Here is a 21,813-nt window from a genome sequence, read left to right as displayed (position 1 = left end):
TGTGGAAAGAAAATTTTCTTGGGATAGTTCTGAGTAAGATTTTTTTTTTAAAACAGTATAATTATAATAAAACCTATTTGTGGCTCAATAAACAGTATTTCAAAAACTACATAGTTATTGTCACGCCCATTTGGGGAGGCTATTTGATCATCCTATTGTTAATACAGTGTGACTCTGTCCATTGAATATAGTTAATCTTCCACAGGTGGTCATTTGGTCCAATTTGAATGAAGCAGAGGTCTTCCCTAGGAATATTGGAATCAGAACTTAAAGACAAAAATCCAATCTGTTTTTAGGTAGTGGGACTAGAATATTTTAGTGGCCTGTTACCTATCATAGGTATTGGAGAAGCAAGGGAATCAAGGGTATAGAACATGAAGCAGAAACTTAAGCAGAGAAGAACCCTCGCCCATGTTAAGGCTCATGGACCCAGGCAAGGGAAGAGGAAGTCATTTGTACTCAAAGGATTTCTGCTTCACACTATCAGTCCCCGGATAGTCCTCTGTACTCTTAGACAGTGGACTGATATTTCCCTTGTCCCTTGGTAATTCAAATACCTTCTGTGTCACAGGTTGTTGCTCACTTGGCAGGCCCATCACCTTCCCCCCCACCCCACCCCCATTCCTGTGGCTTTAGATGAAAACTGATAAAAACTCTGCCTATACATTTGCATTTCCACTTCTAAGATAAGTAGATACTTGAGTAGGGACTTGAGTATTTTTGGAAAGACAGCTCTTGAAAAGTCAGCAGCTTCTTCCTCCTCTCATTCAATGAGTATTTATTGAGCCCCCTACTGGGTGTCATGGTGCTTCTGGTTTGGAGATTAAACATTGAACAAAACAAACACCTCTGACCTCCGTTTAGCAGAGACCATAATTAAACATATAGCGTGTTACATGGTAACAAAGCCAATGAACAACAAGTCAAGAGAGGATAACATGAGCAATATCCTGAATAAGAGAAGAGGAAGAGCCAAGGCCCCGGCTTTGCCAGGCAGGAGTTCCTCAAGCCTGCATTGCTCCCAACAGCTGCTTTTTTTCCTGCAAAAAATAAAATCTTGCAATTTATGTTTTTGCTAAACAGACATACATATACATATAAACTCAGCAGAAAATTGCCTTCAGCAAAGAATTGCTATCATTTAGGCTGATGTTGATTGGAAAGTAAGATTCACCGTGCATCTTTCAAAACAGTGTCTGAAATGCTTGAGCTTTCAGAAGGATTGTCATCTTGGAACGTTTGTGTATTTAACATGATTAATCCATTGTAGGTTGTCTCGTTGTCTGGGGCTTTCTACTTGTTAACAGTGACTATCAAAAATATTATTATAAAATCAATCTCCACAGTGCAAGTGAGGATAACTCAAGATGGCTTCCATGTCTTAAAAACCCATGGTTAACATTGTAGAGACTGTACCTTTGAAGTTGTAACTATTTACTGGTCTTCATAAGCTGTATAAGCCTAATACAAAAAAATTTCTAATTACTGTGATTGGTGTGTGACCTTTCTAATGAAAAGTGGCTGGAAATCAACTCCGTGGCTGTCAAGTCAAACCAAGTCACAATTGTAGCTCTGTTTAGTTGACATTAAATATATTGTGACCTCTATTGAGTTTCTCTAATGGCACCTGGAGCTCTGCATTGCTTCCTGGAATTCCAAATATTTTTTTTAGTTTCTTATTTTATAAAAATTAGACCTTGGGGGCAGCCCAGGTGGCTCAGCGGTTTAGCGCCGCCTTCAGCCTAGGGTGTCATCCTGGAGACTTGGGATTGAGTCACACGTCAGGCTCCCTGCACAGAACCTGCTTCTCCCTCTGCCTGTGTCTCTGCCCCTCTCCCTCCCTCCCTCCCTCTCTCTCTCTCTTTCTCTGTGTGTGTGTGTGTCTCATGAATAAATAAATAAATAAAATCTTTTTTAAAAAGCCATTCTCTTAAAAAAAATTAGACCTTGGTTATGGAATATGATGAAGAACTGAGTGAATATTAAAAAAAAAAAAACTGGCCAATTTCCATAACCCTCCATACAGCAAATGGATTAGGACCAGAGGAAATCTAAAATCCCATGAACATTTTGCCTTAATTTTATAACTAGAGAATCCTGCCAGTCAAGACTTCCCTTTAACCCAGTGTGTGACCCAAGTACAAGAGAAATATTTCACTGAAATTTTGAAGAACCAAACATCCCTACCTCTCAGTCTTCCTACTGCTCTCCCCAATGCCATACATCCATGGCCAGAGTCCATCTGTTAAGGGACTTCACATACTTCAGTTTGCACTCTGTTGAGATCAACTCTCAATTGCTCTAGGATTCTTGATTTCTCCTTTATTAAACCCACAGTTAATACCTGCAACACTATTTTGACATATTCTAATTATTATATCCTTAGCTACTGGTTTGCAAGTTTATTCTTTTTTTTTCTTTTTTAACTTATTTAAATTCACTTAGTCAACATATAGTGTGTCATTAGTTTCAGATTTAGAGTTCAGTCATTCATGTGTTGCATATAACTAACTCAGTGCTCATTACATCGTATGCTCTCCTCAATGCCCATCACCCACCCTATCCACCTCCCCTCCAGCAACCTTCGGTTTGTTTCCTAAAGTTGAGTCTCTCTTATGATTTGTCTCCCTCTGATTTCACTTATTTGATTTTCCCCTCCCTTCACCTATGATCCTCTGTATTGTTTATTAAATTCCACATATGATTGAAACTCTATGGTAATGGTGTTTCTCTGATTGACTTATTTCACTCAGCATAATACCACCCAGTTCCATCCATGTCATTGCAAATAGTAAGATTTCATCCTTTTTGATAGCTGAGTATGATTCCATCATTTGTGTGTGTGTGTGTGTGTGTGTGTGTGTGTGTATGTGTATCTCCCAGTTTTTCTTTACCCATTGATCTGTCAGTAGCATCTGGGGTCTTTCTGTAATTTGGCTATTGTGGACATTGCTGCTATACACATTGGGGCACAAGTGGCCTTTCAGATCACGGTGTTTGTATCCCTTGGGTAAATACCTATAAGTGCAGTTTCTGGGTCATAGGGTAGCTCTATTTTTTTTTTTTTTTAATTTTTATTTATTTATGATAGTCACAGAGAGAGAGAGAGAGAGAGAGAGGCAGAGACACAGGCAGAGGGAGAAGCAGGCTCCATGCACCAGGAGCCCGATGTGGGACTCGATCCCGGGTCTCCAGGATCGCGCCCTGGGCCAAATGCAGGCGCCAAACCGCTGCGCCACCCAGGGATCCCGGGTAGCTCTATTTTTAACTTCTTGAGAAATCTCCATACTGTTTTCCAGAGTGGCTGTACCAGCTTGCATTCCCACCAACAGTATAAGAGGGTTCCCTTTTTTCTATATCCTTGCCAACACTTGTTGTTTCCTGAGTCATTAATTTTAGCCATTTTAATTGTTGTAAGGTGGTATCTCATTGTGGTTTTGATTTGTATTTCCCTGATTCACAAGTTTATTCTAAGTTCTTGGATGACACTCTCTGTCCTGTCAAGTTTTTTTTTTTTTTTTTTTTTTTTTTTTTTTTTTTGGTCCTGTCAAGTTTTGAGATGGATTACTAAATGGCCTAATGAAATGGTATTTCACAAGAACAGAGGAGAGTCATCAGTAATGAGCAAACATGTTCTAAAAGAAGTTACTAGCTTCTCTCATAGAGTCATTGCATGCCCTGTGTGGAAACAGTGCAATATACATTCACTGTCATATACATTTCATTGCTAATCATTATATCTTTATCAGGTATGTTTTTCACAAACTAGAAATTAGGGTTAGTAGATGAGGCACTTTTTTATTTTTTTATTTTTTATTTATTTTTTTTTAAAGAGAATAGGCTATTACCCCAAGGAGGGGGCCCAAGGAGCTGTGTCTGGAGAACATGGGTCAAGTGTCAGGACCTCACGTATCCCCAGGGTGCTGAGGACTATGACATTCAGTTCCCAGACAAATCCCACAGCTGGTTACCCACAAGGTGGAGCAGGCTCTGACTTTGTCAGATATCTGATTTTTTTTTTTTTCAAGTAGGCTCCTTGCCCAAGGTGGGACTTGAACTCATGACCATGAGATCAAGATTCTGACAGTTCAGGGCATTTTACCAACTGAGCCAGCCAGCATCCCGATGAGGCACTTTTTTAGAGTGGAAATACCAAAACCACTTGTAACAAGGTATATGTTGATTCTGAGATGATGTACCACAAGGCTCTATTATCCTCAGATTTACTTTTGCACACATGTCCCTGTGATGCAGATCACAAGAGTTTCAAGATCCTCTTTGGAGTGTTAGTACAGCTTTCTATGCTGTTTTCCCTGAGAGTGCTCACAGCTGTCTGTCATTGGTAAAGGTATTTCAAGGACGGCTTATACATTTCCTCGAGACATTTCATTTATTAGCAGTGACACTAGTGTCAAGATAAGGTAAATTTATATTTGAGAATCAAGAGTCTTACTCACGTTTTCGATTCATTCAACAAATATTTATTGAATACTCAGTATATGTTGTTATATTCCCATGTAATTAAATGCAAGTTACTTATATCAGTAAGGTTCTTATTTGCAACCAAGAGGACTAATTCGGACTTATTCTGGGGAAAAGAAAATTACTGAACTTTAAAAAATAGGTCACAGGCTGACTGAGAATATGGGCCAACCTAGCTCAGAACAGAGGGAAGCCATACAGCCAGTACCACAGCCAAACATGCTTCTAACCCAGTGCAATGAGAACACCACAACTGGCTACCATTCCCTACAACTTGCCGTAGCATGCTCCACCTGGGTAACGCCATCCCAGGGAATGGGTGTCAATGCCTTCAGCGACATCAACCAAAACATTTGGTCCTGTCCATCACTGTTTATGTCCTTAGTTTCAGAAGTAAAATGAAGGATCCTGTGTGTGAGTAACTAAATCCTGTCCAAATGAGTGTTGGGTATTTTGAAGCCTCTGTGTTTTGGAAAAAAGCAGTGTGCTAAAACCATCATTCATTGGGATGATCTTTCATTCCTATCATATGGTAATCCTAATGGTGCTAATAGGAAAATAGCATTCTGAAGCATAATTATCTGAGCTTCATAGGGACTTAATCTTCATAGTAAGACCACAGCCGGCATTTGGATGATCAGTGGTTACTTTTTTGTCTTCTTTGGGGTAATCTACCTACATATACGTATAGAATGACTCTGTAACCATAGATTAAACATTGAGAGTACTTCAATATTTTAGTCAGTAAACATCTGAGGCTTTATTTTTTAGTGTGATGCTCATAAAACCTGAGAAACAAAGAGCACAAAACTGACTAGTCACTAAAATTGTTCTCTTAAATCATGCCTGTTGAAAATAATATCCCATTTCTGTTTCCTCTTGAAGGAACTTTTCTATAAACTACTTTTTTCCAAAACATGATGATAATCAGCTTTCAAAAGCTGTGGTTTATAAAAAAAATTTTTCTCTGGGCAATTGAACAGACCCTCCATTTTTATTTCTTTGCTAAGCAGTTTGTGCTATTTCTTTAACTACCTCATTAACAAAAATCAAGTCTTTTCTCTTGAAGCTGATGCCATTTCTAGCAGTTTCTTCCCTGCTCACTGAGTTTCTTTCATTTCGAGGCAGCCAGACATCTTTTCCCCCATGCCTACTATTATCAAGTTCATTTAATATCAACTCTATTAATGGAAATTCCCACTAATGGGAAAGTTCTTTTCTCATACTCCAAACTATTTTTTATTAATTTAATGTAAATGTTAATCTAATATCATTTCACAAACTTTTTCTGTTTAATGTCAATTAAGAAGTCACTGGTTTGCTACTCAAAACAGCACTTAATGTCAATTATTGCAATCAGCCTTTCATTTGAAAACTGAATTTTTTAAGTGAAACTGATTTTAATATATCTTTAAATTTTCTCAGTTGAGCAGATTAGAGAAGATAATTTTTTAAACTTTTTATTATTTTAAGGAACTGTAAATGGCTACTGGAGTTTTCTGAGGAGAATCGTACATTAAAAAAATATTGTAAAACTGCTAGCATTAACTCAGGTGGCTGTTCAATGGATAATTCATTTATCATATTTCTATCAAATACAGTTTTTCCATTTTCTTAGTTCTGTTTTTGTCATGCTTTATCAGACTCTAGCCATCATTTATAGTTTGGTTTGATGGAAAAGTTAAAGTATCTTTGGCCTTTGATCATGGAAGCTAGTAATGGATATGTTGATTTGCATCAAGTTTGAAAACAAACTACAATTCTGTCACACACAGAGATGAAATAGTAGGCAGCATACCAAACCTATAGGATGGCAAATATCTAAAAATTAGAGTGGAAATGTAGTAGGGAACATATTTGTACCAAGAATGGAATATTTCTTCTCTTTTACCTATTGACCCCTCATTAACACCAAAATAAATATTAATGATTACTCTAACAGCTGATTAGCATAATCAATTTTGATGCTTGATCTTTCAAAGAGACATAATTTCATATTATATAGAGGTCATGTCTTTCTCATATATGAACTTCTTAGCCTTAATACAATGATATATACCAAATTTTAATTTTTCTTTAATATTATCTGACCTTTTTTTATTTGGTTATCATAGATAGCTTCAAACTCAAATCATGTTAAAAGTGGCTTTTGATTATTAGATTCAGTCATTGCTATTAAAGAGCTAGGAGGTGGTCAGATAGTCTCAGAAATTACATGTGATAGTTACTTTGCTTGCATTCAACGTTTGCCTATGATATTTCTAAATTCAAGTATTTTTTGTTCCTCAAAAGTATACATGAATCTCATATATCATAGCATTCAAAAACATGAAAGAATCCTGTAATTTTAGTGAGTCTTGACAAATGTCAGAGAACTGTCAAAACTGTTGACATCAGGGCAACCATTGGATGAGTGTTACCCTTTTAATGTCCTCCAAGTTATCCTTCTTAGTAAAAAAAGGAATTGCCATAAGTCATAGCAGCAAGGAATATTTTGAACTTACCAGTAAGTGGTCTTTTTAAAAAAATAATTGCAAAGGGAGGCAACCATGAAACTTAAGTGTTGGCTAAATCAACATGGAGTGTCTGCCTCATGACTGGTCCTCTTCCTCAGTCATCAGAAAATGAAGAGACAGAAAAAATGATGGGCTGAAAAGATACCTTGGCTTGCCAAAGTTATTGTTTTAAATCTTTATGGCCCTTTATAGGACTGATCAACATGATTATCAAACTAGAAGGAAAAGTGTGAAGATATGGATCCTAGTTCCAATTGCTTAACCTTTATGGGACTCAATTTCGTTCTTTGCAAAATGGAAAAAATATATTCATGTGAGTAATGGAAAATTTTAAAGCTGAGAAGTTCCAGTGAAGTAATGTAAGAGAATGTGATTGTAATATTAAGAACTGCACACATGGAATAGTAGATGGTATCAAAGCCCAATGCGAGATGGGAAATTATAAACCTGTATAAATTTATAAGTATTCAAGGACACCTACAATACGTTATGTATTAAAAATGGACATGATATTGATAGAACATCAATTATTATACCCATTCAGTACAACATACTGATTCCATAAATATACTCGACCAAGTTCAAAATTCCAATTCAGTGTCATCAAGCTCTTTATTGGTGATTCATTAGGCAGTTTAGGAAGAGAATTAGGTTTGGAGTCAGGTAATGCAATCAAATCTTACTTTGCTTCAAATTACCCATTTTGGCCTTGCAGGATTTCCTTCATCTTCTGGGATGCTGCTTCCTCATCTGTAAAATTAGGGAATTTCAATTACATAATCTCTGAAATCCTTTTTAATGCCACCATTGGAAGATTTTTAGGACTTTCTGTTGAATTTGACCAATTCAAACTAATTCATAGATATTGATGCATTTAATTCAGAAATACGGCTTTCTTTAAACGTTCTGTCACTTACCTAACCTGGAGGACTGGGATAAAAAGGGTAAAACCAGCTTGGAGCCTTTGTATCAGTCATTTTCCTTGAAAATTGCTATAGTTTTCCTGTCATGGAAAACACAGTTTCAGGGCTCAGATGGTGAGAATATTTTAGCTGAAAGTGTTAGACAGATTTGTACTGGGACATGTGTCACAGCCAGAGACTAATTTGGATTATTAATTTTATCTCTTTCAACATAATTAGATCCCCTTTTCTATGGTGGGGTTGTAGGAGGCTATAAGCCAAAATGATTAGACTCTCAAGGTCAGTCTAACAACTTTGGATGAGAGAATTGCAAGACATGGTCTCTCTCTGGTGGACCGAAGCTGGGTCATCGAGAAGCTGTATGGACTTGGGTGGAGAAAGCATGATACAAGTTTGAGTTATAGTCAGATTGAAGCAGGTGCAGTTCGCATTAATTGCCTCAGGGAAATATCAGTCCCATGTGTATTCTAATACTTTAATTCTGAGGGGAAGGGTCCTAAAACTTAGACAGTGTTAACCCTTAAAACAAAGGATGAACATTTGGAATTGGTGTTTATTTGTTCTCCTTTCTTTGTACACACCAATAGAGAGGCCTTTGTTCCTGTTTAAGTTTCTGATACTAAAAAATAAAAATATTGGTTATTACCTTCTGGTAACTAAGGAAAACTAATATAGACTTGATATAAATTATCAGAAGCCATCACTCAATAGTTATAGAGTAGGATGCTTTCATTTATATTATCCATACAGTTTATAGCACTATTAGTTAGTATTCTTGGTATGATTTTATGAGGTTACTTAGATAACAAAGTTATGAACTCTTGTCATGTCTTCCTGAAAATCCCAGCTCAATATTAACTGGCTGAGTACATAGAGGAAGAATTATTTTGGTTTGATGGCCCAAGTTAATAAAGCAGCTAAAATTAGATAGAAAAACTTCATGAAATTCTCTTGGGATACTATCTGGACTATCTAATTTTCCCTTTGGTTATTTTAAAACAACCTTTATGATCATCTAGAATGGGATCTATTATTAAAATATCAAATGCTCTTGGTTCATTCTAAGTTTAGTCCACATAGAAACATTTCATTTCTGCTGGGCCCAGAGTATATATAACGAGAAAGCTCCTTTTGAAAAATGAGTAACTCAAAGTCAGAGAATATCTAGGTGCAGGAATATGATAAAAAAGAATAAACAAAAAAAAAAAAAAGAATAAACAGGGCAGCCTGGGTGACTCAGTAGTTTAAACGCCACCTTCAGCCCAGGGCGTGATCCTGGAGACCAGGGATCGAGTCCCACGTAGGGCTCCCTGCAAGGACCTCCTTTCCCTCTGCCTGTGTCACTGCCTCTCTCTCTCTCTGTGTCTTTCATGAATAAATAAATAAAATCTTTAAAAGATGAAGAAAAAGAATAAACAAGTGTGGAAGAAGCAGGAAAAGAAAAAAGAACCTAAAAACTTAGAGAAATGCCAAGTTATTTTGGAAATCCTATCCAGGCTGCCCAGCCCTTTTGTCATTCACTCCAAAACACATAGCTTACTGTGTGCGGTTGTTACAAAATAAATGAAGCCTATATAACCACCATTGGCTTGTCTTATGAACTACAACAATATGGCAGTTAGAGAGGTCTTGGTTCTTGACCTTGGCTGAGCCCTTTGTCAGTATGTGATATTGGATTAAGCAAAGATTATGGAATCAGTTTCCTCATCTCCAATAGATGGATTACACCATTTTATCTCAGAGATTGGCATGAACATCACTAAGTAGAATGCATGACACAGCAACAGACATAGTTACTCAATAAATGATAGTTTCCTCTTGCTTCTTTCATCCCAATTCTCTCCTCACATCACCTATCAAAAGAGTAATAAGGATTATCCATTAAACAATAAGATGTCCTTTTAGCTTTCAGTTTATTACAGAGTAACAAATACATTACCACTGTGAAAATAACAGTACAGAATGACATAGAATAAAATGTCTTCCTACCCCATTCCTGATTCCAAAATCATCACCACTCCAGAAGTAACCATATTTAGCATGATTAAATATTCCTCTACCTTTTCTTGGCCCTGTATATACATATAATACATAAATTTAGTGTTGCACATAAATGAAATTATAGTATATACTTTTCCTGCAACTTTTAAAATTTAACAATATTTTAACAATTTCTTGAAGATCTTTCCAACTTTTAAATATAGATCTATGCCAACATCATGCTTAGTAGTCTGAATTCTGTATATTCCAATAGTTTATTTGATCATTACCCTATTAATAAATATTTAGTTATTCCCAATGGTCCACTGTGATAAATGAACAATGGTGCATGAACACCTATATACACCTCTGTACTCATAATTAAACACTGCCTTAGAACAGATATTTAGAAATAATAATACTGCCAGAATGGAATGTCCACTGTACATTTTATTTTATTTATTTTTAAAGATTTTATTTATTTATTCATAGAGTGGGGGGCAGAGTCACAGGCAGAGGGAAGAGCAGGCTCCATGCGGAGAGCTGGACTCCAGGATCACACCCTGAGTTGCAGGCGGTGCTAAACCGCTGCGCCACCAGGGCTGCCCTCCACTGTACATTTTATTAGAAAGGACCTAAAAAGTGTTAGGCACATTTATTCTCCATGCTACCATGCCATTTCTCCTCAAATTCCGTTGGTATATTGCAAACAATATGGCCAACTATGGTAAGATCTTAGAAAAATATTCTTACAGAGGAATTAGTACACACTTGGGAATAATAATATAATTAGACACAAATAGCAAGAGTCTGAATGATATTATTGGACTTCAAGAATAAAGCTCTTTACTATCTAGGTTTTAAAAAATAATAATAAGGTAGCAGGATGGGCAGGCTTGCCAGCAGTATTCAATGCCAGTAGTCACAGGTGAAGATTTCTATGGGAAACAATATATGTTTCCAGAATGTTAAAATAAATCACAGTTGTCTGGGTGGCAACCAGGAATTATCTGACCCTTTTATGTACCCACTCTCCCATTCATATCTTTTTTTTTTAATTTTATTTATTTATGATAGTCACACAGAGAGAGAGAGAGAGAGGCAGAGACACAGGCAGAGGGAGAAGCAGGCTCCATGCACCGGGAGCCTGACGTGGGATTCGATCCCGGGTCTCCAGGATCGCGCCCTGGGCCAAAGGCAGGCGCCAAACCGCTGCGCCACCCAGGGATCCCCCATTCATATCTTAAAGTATGAAGGCTGGGAATGCTATTTTCTGCTATCCTAGCCGGTAGAGTTCCAGATTGGACTCCACCAGTGAGAGGGACTTGCATAAAATTTAGAAGGCAGAGCAGATGCAGAAGCCACCCTGGCTTGGTGCTGGCAGCAGGCAAGCCCATGGGTTCTGCTGGCCTGTGGCAACTTCCAGGCATCCTCTTGCAGAGTACTTGTGTGCGTGCGGGAGGCCATTGAGGTCATTGGTGATGACCTTCTCAGGTTTTTGTCCTTCCTGATTTCCTAAATGTCAGATTCCTTGACTTGCACTGATCTCTTTTAGCAGTTTAGTCAACATCTAACTCCTATCAAAATCACTCCTTCTTGAAACACCTGGACTGATTGTCTCAATTCCCTGGTGAACCCTGATTGAATACATATAAAATGGGCATTGCAGTAGATGTACAACCTCAAGAAATAACCATCCAAGAGACCTTCTTTTAAAAAGTAATTGAATACAAAAGTTTTTCCTAAACAAATAAAAAGAACTTAAGAATACAGAAATGGATATATACAAGTAAACAAATATGCCATCTAGACTTTAAAACCTAAGGAAATATGATTACAGAATACAATGTAAATGTTATAACCCTTAACAACTACCAAAAACCAGGAGATCAAGAGGAAAACATGAAAGGGGAATTTTTTGATGCCCTAATGTTTGATGTCAACATCTTTTATAGCCGGCTCTGGATCAATGATCAATATTGCCTAAAGCTTAAGAATCTGATTTGTTCCCCCCCTCCTTTTTTTTTTTGGACAGAGAGAATGTATGTACAAGCAAGGAGGGAGGGGCCGAGGGAGAGAGAGGAGCGGATCTTAAACAGGTTCCATGCCCAGCACGAGCCCAAAGCTGGGCTCAATCTCACAACCCTGAGATCATGACCTGAGCGGAAATCAAGAGCCAGACTTTTAACTGAGTGAACCACCCAGGTGCCCCAAGAATTGGACTTTGAAAAAGAACTCCCATCTGTTTAGGTTTTTCATAATCTTTTTTTTCCTTGAAGTGAAACATGTATTGTGATACAGCAATTCATATTTCTTTTTTTCATTAAGTTAGAAAAATTAATCTCATGTTTTTCAAGAAAAATTTCATAAAATTCTATCTCTTCATATATCCTTTTGTTTGTATATATCCATGGTCATCAAATTACTCCATTTGTAATATTTGGATTATTGTATTTGGGTTTATATAAAATTTTTAATTTATATAATTTTCTCTACTGTTGAATAAGTCATTTAAAAAGTCACTGTTTTCATATAGAAACAAAAAGTAGTAATTAGTTTTAGTTTTTTTTTTTTTTGCCCCTTCCAGATATAGTACATACTGCTTTGGATATGTCAACAATCTTTTTTTTAAGTAATTGTAACATTATTCACTTCTAAAAAATTGATAAAATTAGTTTCATTCAGATTTGAATTATTTTTCTTTTATGTAATAGAATATATTTAATAGGGCAACTCCAGAGAGTTTATAAGGAAAAAATGAGCAAGAAAATGAAAGTTAAATCAATAACAGAGCATACCAATGCAAGAGAAGGGGTTGATTCTAATTATTAACTATGAATTAGTTATGGCTAATAACTTATTAAACAGTTTTTATTCCAATTAATTTACAAGTGTTGATAGAGTTTAAAACAAAATGAATAAAATGTTTAAATGATTATCTTGATTTAAAATATAGTGTGGAGCCCAGTGATGTGGAATCCGATTATTTGCAGCTCTAAGAAAAAAAGGTCATTAAATCTTGGACGATTGACATACTTACTCCAATGTAATATCTTTAAATGAAATAAATAAAACACTTCTTTGTCTCAGCAACTCCAAATTTTGAAAATCAAAGCACACCCCAAACAGTATTCTTTTTCTCAAAACATTTATCCTGGTATACCTTGTCAATAAATATTTATAGAGTTTAGTGACTCATTGACATACATTAATCTCCCAGAGACATGTTCCTGGGAGTCACAGTGATGAATATATATTTTACTCTTAGCTGCTGACTCAATCCAGTAAGGAAAATCTGGACATTGCTAATCAGCTATAAATAGGATAAAAAGTATTAGAAATTAGTTCACAGGTCTACCACTCCAAACTTTTTCCCAAAGAAAATGGATGGAGAAGATGCTCTGTTTTGCTCTGTGTGACTCCACCTGTCAGATCATTGCTGATAGATCAGACATGGGGGCCTGTGGCATTGTTTAGCATAGAAATCCTCTTCACTGTAAAAAATCTAAAATAGAGGTTTCATTTGAGCTTTGATTAATTTTTTAATTCCTAAGTGCCAAATGCTCTGCAAGGAACTGGTGACACAGTGCCTAATCCAAACACACACAGAATCCACCCTCCTGAACTTTACAGTTTAGCAAGAGAAATAAATAGTAGTCAGGTGTACTACATATATGTCAAAATGTCTCTTTGTCACAACAGATTATAAGGAGGATGGAGTCGTAGTGAGAGGCACAATGGGGCAAACGTGACTTCTTGTAGCAAGTGACACTTGAGCTGATAGGTGAAAGAGAGAAGCAGCTGAGCAGTTGAAATGACACAGGTGTGGATATTAGTCAAAGCCAAGAACGTGGGGATCCCTGGGTGGCGCAGCGGTTTGGCGCCTGCCTTTGGCCCAGGGCGCGATCCTGGAGACCCGAGATCGAGTCCCACATCGGGCTCCTGGTGCATGGAGCCTGCTTCTCCCTCTGCCTGTGTCTCTGCCTCTCTCTCTCTCTCTCTGTGACTATCATAAATAAATAAAAATTAAAAAAAAAAAAAGCCAAGAACCTGGCTGAATGACATCACCTGGGGGACAACAGAGCAGGAAATGAGGAGAGACCAACCAGGACTGAAGTTCATGAAACCACGACGTTTAATGATGGGGACGATTTTGAATCTGCAAGTGAATCCACAAAGCAGCAGCAGCCAGTGATATTGATGGAACCTCAGGAAAATGATTAAATCCATCTTAGCCTTTCTCTTGAGGAGAGTGGATAGTTGTTGCAACAGTTAGAGGCCAAAATACATAGAGTTAGAGATATGCCACTCCCAGGCTGGAAAACCATGCCTCCACATCAGCTCCACAGTAGAGGGGAGTCCAGAGAGGCTTCTGTGGGTAATGATTTAAAGATACGGATAACATCTCCCAAAGATGAGGGCAACAAATGTATTATACGTTCACTGGGGATATAAGGTATTTTAAATAATGTCCTATTTCTTGAATAGTATTGCCATCTCATGACATCTGGATATGTAACAGTTGAAATTATTTCTTGTTTTCCTTACTTTCCTGTGTATCCTTTCAGTAGATACCTTTCCATTTGACGTTACCCAAAATAGCTATTTTCCAGCAACATGAAAGAACCCAACTAGCACACATAGAAAGAACATGCTTAATAGAATGAAGTTCTAGCTCTCAACATGGTGCAGGACTATAGGAGGTGGTTCTTGCTCTCAAGTCTGTTGTCTAGTTGAATTGTAAAAAATCCACTTAGAAAAGCTGTTGAGAGAACCTTCTAAGAGTACATAATCTTAATGTGGATCAGACACTAGGGCTACTGGATTATATCACATGGTCTCAATAGATGGTCATGAATATGGGACATACCTTCACATGTGGGCTAGATACCCAAAGGTAGAAGCTGGAGGCAACAGAGAGGGACTGAGCTTGTGGCATTCATGGCAGGACAGTACATCGGTCCCTAAAATTACGTTCATTCAAATACTCTGTCCGAAACCTCAGGCTGTGTAACTCTCACAAAGATAATTCAAATTTAATGAAACAAATCGTAAGCTTCAGTAGTGCCACTACTGAATTCAGTAGAATTGTGTTTTTCACATCTCCGAGTTCTGAAATCAATGTGAATCGACGGTACACAAGACAAAAGTATGTTTACCTTTTTTCACCTATGGTTTTGTTGTAAGGTCAACCCTACTGTCTATTTTTTTACTTGGACATCACTTTCATCAGTAGATAGTAGGAGAACTGAACTTTGGACGCTTTTGCTTTTTGATGGTTCTGCTTTACCAAGTGACTATCACCCCTGGTGTTGAATATACCTTTTAGATGGATGAAAATATGTAATCATTGTGTCCTCTTATTAGGCAGCTTTGCTGTCATCTAGTCTGACCCATTTCTCTTTATGTAACCTGACATGAACTTGTAAGACCACATAGGATTTGCAGTCTGTAAAGTGCAAGTTATTAATAGACTTTTGTGGTTACCCAGTACACATATGTACTATGATTTCCTCTCTCTTGTGTGTCTTTTTTTTTTAATTTTTTTTTTTATTTATTTATGATAGTCACAGAGAGAGAGAGAGAGAGAGGCAGAGACATAGGCAGAGGGAGAAGCAGGCTCCATGCACTGGGAGCCCGACATGGGATTCAATCCAGGTCTCCAGGATCGCGCCCTGGGCCAAAGGCAGGTGCCAAACCGCTGCGCCACCCAGGGATCCCTCTCTTGTGTGTCTTAAAGGTTTTCCTTTCTCTTAGGTCACTTTCATCTATATACAAATGTATTGTAATATCTCCCCCCTTAAAAATAATCCTACCCAGGCCCCTCTCTAGGTATTGCCCCATCTAGAACTCCTAGTTCTAGATACGTGCTAGATCCTTTTCTCCCTTCTGTCTTATCCTCATCACTCTACTGATGGAGCTCCAGCTGAGATCCTTAATACCCTTCACAGCCTAACCCAGTGGTCTTGTCTCTCTTCCATTCTTACTTTCTATATCAGCAGAATTGACAGGATGCATTAAAACCTCCTTGAAGCATTTCCATTTGACTTCTGAAACAACTCTCTTACTTGATTATCCTCCCTAGCTTACCAGCTACCTTACTTGGTTTTCTTTGCCTGTTCTACCCCACCTTTCAACTCGCTAAGTCTCTGAATTTGCCAAGCTCAGCAATCAAAATTCTCCTCTGTCTACATGTGCTTCTTTGGTGAGCTTATCCAATTTTATGGATTTAAGTGCTATATTGATACATATCTGGATGACTTTAAATTTGTATCTCCATCCTGGATCTCTTCCCTCCATTCCAGGCTCATGTATCAAATTCTCTCATTGACAGCTCCAGTTGGATATCTTATTGGTATCTCAAACTTGGGTCCATTTATCAAGCTCTTATCTGAGCCCCTTCCATCCTTACCTCTTGCTCCCCTGAAGTCACCCCCGTTTCTGTAAATGGCAAATGCATTTTTCCAATTTTACCAGCCAGAAGTCTTGTAGTCATCCTTATTCCTACACTGTGTTGAATCTGACAGTAAATTTTTAGGCTCTTTCACAATATATCTAAACGTTGACTGCTTCTCCCCTCCTCCATTTTCAACACTGTGGTCCAAGCCACCGTAATCTCTTCCTCAGATGGTTGCAGAACCCCTAACGACTCTTCCCACCCCACCTCCATCCTCTTAGTTGGTTCTGCACACAGAAGACATAGTCATGCTCTAAAAACCTTTGTCAGACCACAGTACTCCTTTCATAGTGCTCAAAGCACTGACAGTGGCCTTCAAGGTGTTCCATGATCTCTCTCAAGCTTACTCACAGATTATATGAGAGCCTACCACCTTTCTGCTGTCATTCCTACTGCTTTTCCTCTAGCCCAGCCACACTGCCTTCCCTGCTTTTCTGAGTACCCCAGGGCCTTTGTGCTTGCTGTTTTCTCTGCTTGCAGTGCTCTTCCTCTTTATATCTACATGGCCTCCATGTGGTCCCTTACTCCATAAAGATAGCTGCTCAAATGTTACTGTACTTATGGGACTTTTTCTGAGTCCTTATACAAAACAGTGTCTTCCCCTTCTCCATTTTTCTTAGTGGCACTAACCTTTGTCAAATGTGTGCATGTTTATCTGTCTTCTCCCACTAGAATGTAAGCTCCATGAGTATATAGACTTCATCTGTTGTGTTACTCGCATATCCCTAGGGCTGGAAAATTATACCTAGTAGGTGCCCAATGTTAAATGAATAAGTTAATGAATTGAGTGGCAAAGCATACCATATGAAGTATTCTTCCCCACTCCCTCCTTCCCTCCCTTCCACTGCACTGTGGTTTGCTAGTGAGGTAGTGAGGTAGGGGAAGCTACTCTTGTCCTCCTCGAGTATTTTTCTGTATGCCTCCTTCCACACCTCACAGAGATTTTATCCCAAGTTGTTATGCAATCATTCTTTGTGAACTAGGCTTCATTTAGCTCCTAAACGTAGTGGCGCATTCATTCTCTCTCACTGAAGGTGATAAAACCCTATGTGTTTTACATTATTTATGTCCAAAGGACACTTAAGTGGGTTTAGCTTAAATGGTAGGAAAAAGAATGTGTGTGTATGTGTGAAGGTGTGTGTGTGATGAAGTGTGTTTAATATTTTTATCAGAATGTTACCTTTGACCTGGACTAACCCTGATGTCTGAGGCCATTCTTCTGTTTAGTAAAACTAATTTATATTACATATGTTTTTCAATTTTTTTTATTTGTTAAGAAATTCTAAAACAAGGGATCTCGTCAGGTACCATGCTTAACCCACACGAGCAGAAGAGAGATCACCAAACTGTCAAAGAAAGGTGGTATGAAGTAGCATGATTTACAGAATATTATTTTGAGAAAGAGGAAGGTGGTGCATCTCAGTAGATCTGTTTTTTTAAGTGAGAGTATAGGCCATCCCATATCCCATGTTGATTTCGGCATCAGAGTACTAGATTGATTGAGTGCGACCTATTTACAATTTATAATGAAATGTAATTGTGGCTTTTCTGTTAATTTTCAACTGGCAAGTAGTAATCTTACCACTGACATCAATGGAGGAAAAAAAGGTGTCTCTGCTTGGCAGGAAGCATTTATGGCTGTATATAATGCAGATAAGTTTGTTTGAGAATGTAGACAGCTTTCTAGACAATCACTAGAGATAGAACCTTAATTTAACCCCGAGCCTGAAGCATTTCCTCTGGGATACGGATGACTGATAACATGGCAGAGGGCAGAGAAAGTATAGATTTACTGAAAAATAGATGCTGCAAGCAGGGGGTGTTAAATTTCTTCCTCTAAATCATTGTTTAAAAGGACAAGCTTAGATTTCTGCTTCAGAATAAAAACCCTAAGTGTGGAAAGAGAAATTTTTTAAATCACTGGTAGTTGGCATTTTCGACATATCATTTCAAAACCACAGTGATGTACTTACCTCTAGCTCATCTTGCAATAAGATGGCATTACTACACTCACTTTTAATATCCTCTACACAGGATACCTTGGTGATTTCTAATTTAAAGAAAATGAGTCCTTTACCGACAGCTTGATAATCTCTCCTGTGGGAACAACAGAAAAAAAGTCCCTTGTTCACAGTACTCATGAGCATCCTATAATAACTAGCTTCTTTAAATGGTAGACTATATAGATCTTTATTAACAAAGATTACATATTATGTGCCTCTATATCCCAATCTTCAAGAATAACCTTTTAACAACATGAATAAATAAGCCATAATAGGTTTCTTGCCCTTTACAAAGAAAAATATCAAGAACTTCTTTCTGTAAGGGCAGAGGTTAAGTAACTCCTTTATTTACTAAAGATAAAGTTAATTGTGTGAAACCTAATTCTACCGGGCTAGAAAAAAGAATTTGTCTTTTAACTAACTCTTGGCCCTCACAGTGATTTTTTTTTGAATATTGCAATTCTTCAAATGAAGTTTACCATCACCATCTCCTATAGTTTTAACTAATTTGTGATTGCAAGAAAAAGCCACACACACACACACACACACACACACACACACAAATCCCAATAACACAAACAAACAAAAACCACTGAATATATTCCATGTAAAATGGCTCACCAAGAACAGTCAATAACTGTTCTTTACAGGGCGTGCTCAGAGTAGCAGTTTCAGTATACATTAATAGTAAACATTCCGTATTATCTATCCCTTTCATTGGGTTGAACTAACCAAGTGACATAGTTCTGCAGCTAATTATAAAATAGCCTACATTATAGAAGAATTAAAAACAGCAAATGAATCATCTGGAGAGCTGCCATGGTGGTTCTAAAATTCTACACACACTACATGTGAATTTTAATATATAATTTTAATTACACAATTCTTCCCACTGAACCCTTCTCATTACTTAGGCAGTGTGTGTGTGTTTCCTTTACCTTGATTACAAAGTCAAACCATTTTAGCTGAAATTAAAAATATCTGTGTATTTATAGAGAAAATAGAGGGCTGTGTTTTGATAAGGTCTCCGGAGGAGGAGGGCAAAATGTAACCCTGCAAGCAGGAAAGGCTGCCTGGTCTTCATATCAGACACCAGCTAACAAAATCCTAAGAGGGTTTGTTACATGAGCCAGTGGGCTGAAGCAACCTTTAACATGCAGGAAACTGGAGTTAATTAAACTGTTACCAGGATCCTATCTGTCATCCTAGCCGCCCGTTCTACCCCAAGTCCATTTACATTTTAGAATTGAAAAAATGTTCTCGGGACTGTTGATAAACCGTGTTTACTGTCTCTATTGATTTGCTACTTTTGCATAACCTTTATGTTTTAATTATCTTATAGTATTTCTTGAAGGCTCTTCTGTGGCACTTGCTATCTGATTAGACTTTACTGGCAATTACTAAACACGAGGAGTATACCTTTTAATGGATTAATCTGCTTCAAAGTTATGAGATAAGCACAGGAGTAAAACAGCTAAGGAAAAATGATGTTATGTTCCTGAAAGGCAATTTTCAAACCACGGTTGTGCTTACTGTGGAGGAGACATACTCCGATTATTGGCCTGCTTTATTCATTGGAATGCCGCAGCGGGGATTATTTTACATATAGCATTACAGAAAGAGCATGCACCAGGAGGCCATCAGTTGGATAATTAAGATACACATTTAACACCTAGTGAGTACATATTCTGTGAAAGACCTAGAGCCAGACCCTTTTTTTAATATAAGTATTTTTATTGAATGAAAACATTATTTATTATATCATAGATGAAAGTTGCACATGTGTTCATTCATTCCTACCTATCATTTATTAAGTGTTTACAAGGTATCAGGCACTGTGATGATAAATAATTGCACAGACCATCTCACAGTCACAGGGTAATCTTAGAGCATTTTACACAAGAAGAGACAGTGGCACAGAGAGGTTATATAATAAGCCTCAGGTCACATAGCCCTTAGGTTGATTTCTGGCTTGGGGTGTATGATTCCTGAACTCTACAGCCTAGTGCATGGGTGACACCCTATGGGATGTATTTCAATAATGGATACTGAATGCAATAAAAAGAAGGATGATCAGACCCTATTATGCTTTTAGCATATTCATATCTAAATACTGGCCCAGAGCTTTAATTTGAAGATGCCATTGTGACAAGTATTTCTAAAATTCAAAGTAACTCCAACCCAACTATAATATTAAAGAAAGTTCTCATGCACATACCCTATTTCAAGGAGCTCGACCATTCTGAATGGATTTTCATCAGGAGATATAATAAGGAAAACAGATAAAGAATTAAATAACATATCCTGTCTGTTCTGCAAAAGCAAACAACACACGATCCTGAATTCTCTGATTTACCACTAATGCCTTAAAGACAAATATTAATGTTAGGGTACATACAGTATTTCTTCACCCAGGGTTTGTTGTTGATCTGGTAACATTTTCCCCTGAATACCCTATAGGCAATCCAAAGTCTACCTTCCATTCCTTTATTTAGATGTGTTTTTGAGGGAAAAGGCAGACCATAATCTTTTGATTAAAGGAAGAGGAGTTAGAGCATTAAGGTTCTGGTCCCAGACAGGATCAGACACATGATTCTCACTCAGTCACATAACCTACTATACCCTCTCTCCTATCCATCTACTCATTCATCCCTCCCATATTTAGTAAACAAAGCAGAATAGCCTAGTATTTGTGAGCACAGAGTCTGAAACCCAGCTGTTAGGATTCTCAAAGCTCTGTTTTACTCCACATCATGTAGGCCATTTAACCACTCTGGGCTTAGTTTTCCATCTATAAAATGGGAATATATATATATATATTATATATATGTAATATATATAATATATATATATAAAAGATCATTTACAGTAAGGATTAAATAAATTAAGAAAACAATTTGGTGTAAGCAAAGAACTCAGAAGAGTGACCCTCACATGGTAAGCACAGGATACTTGTCACTATTGTCATAAAATTAAGTAATAGAACAGTGTCCAGGGGTACAATGGTAGCCCTTAGATAATACTCCATGCAAATAATCAGGTAACTTTCATCTATTTAGTGATTTTCTGAATAACTAATAAGAACAGTAACAAGACCTATTCCTTGATCCCCCACTCTCATATATTTTCTTTAATTTTCCCAAGTGATAATTGTACCCCAGAGGGAGAATGGCTGAAAATAAAGATGGTTCTGAGTGAGATGTTTGCCCAGAGCAGTTCATTTCCCAGGCCTTTCAAGGGTCCATTTGGACATGATGTGCATGTGTTCCCCTGCCTAATCAGTGTCATGGCAGCATGCAATCTTTCTGGCTACCCTTGGGGTAGTTCCCTGGGCCCATTCATGGTAACATTACACTTCGGCTGAAAACTTTGGCAAAACCTGCACACTCGCCCAGGAAAATGCCCATCACTTTTGCCATGCTCAAGGACTGCAGGCACAAAAGTGGCAATCA

This window comes from Canis lupus, chromosome 11 (genome assembly GCF_011100685.1).
Source record: "Canis lupus familiaris isolate Mischka breed German Shepherd chromosome 11, alternate assembly UU_Cfam_GSD_1.0, whole genome shotgun sequence".
Classification (NCBI taxonomy): domain Eukaryota; kingdom Metazoa; phylum Chordata; class Mammalia; order Carnivora; family Canidae; genus Canis; species Canis lupus.
The sequence above is the reverse complement of the archived record's forward strand: the minus strand, read 5'-3'. Positions refer to the sequence as shown.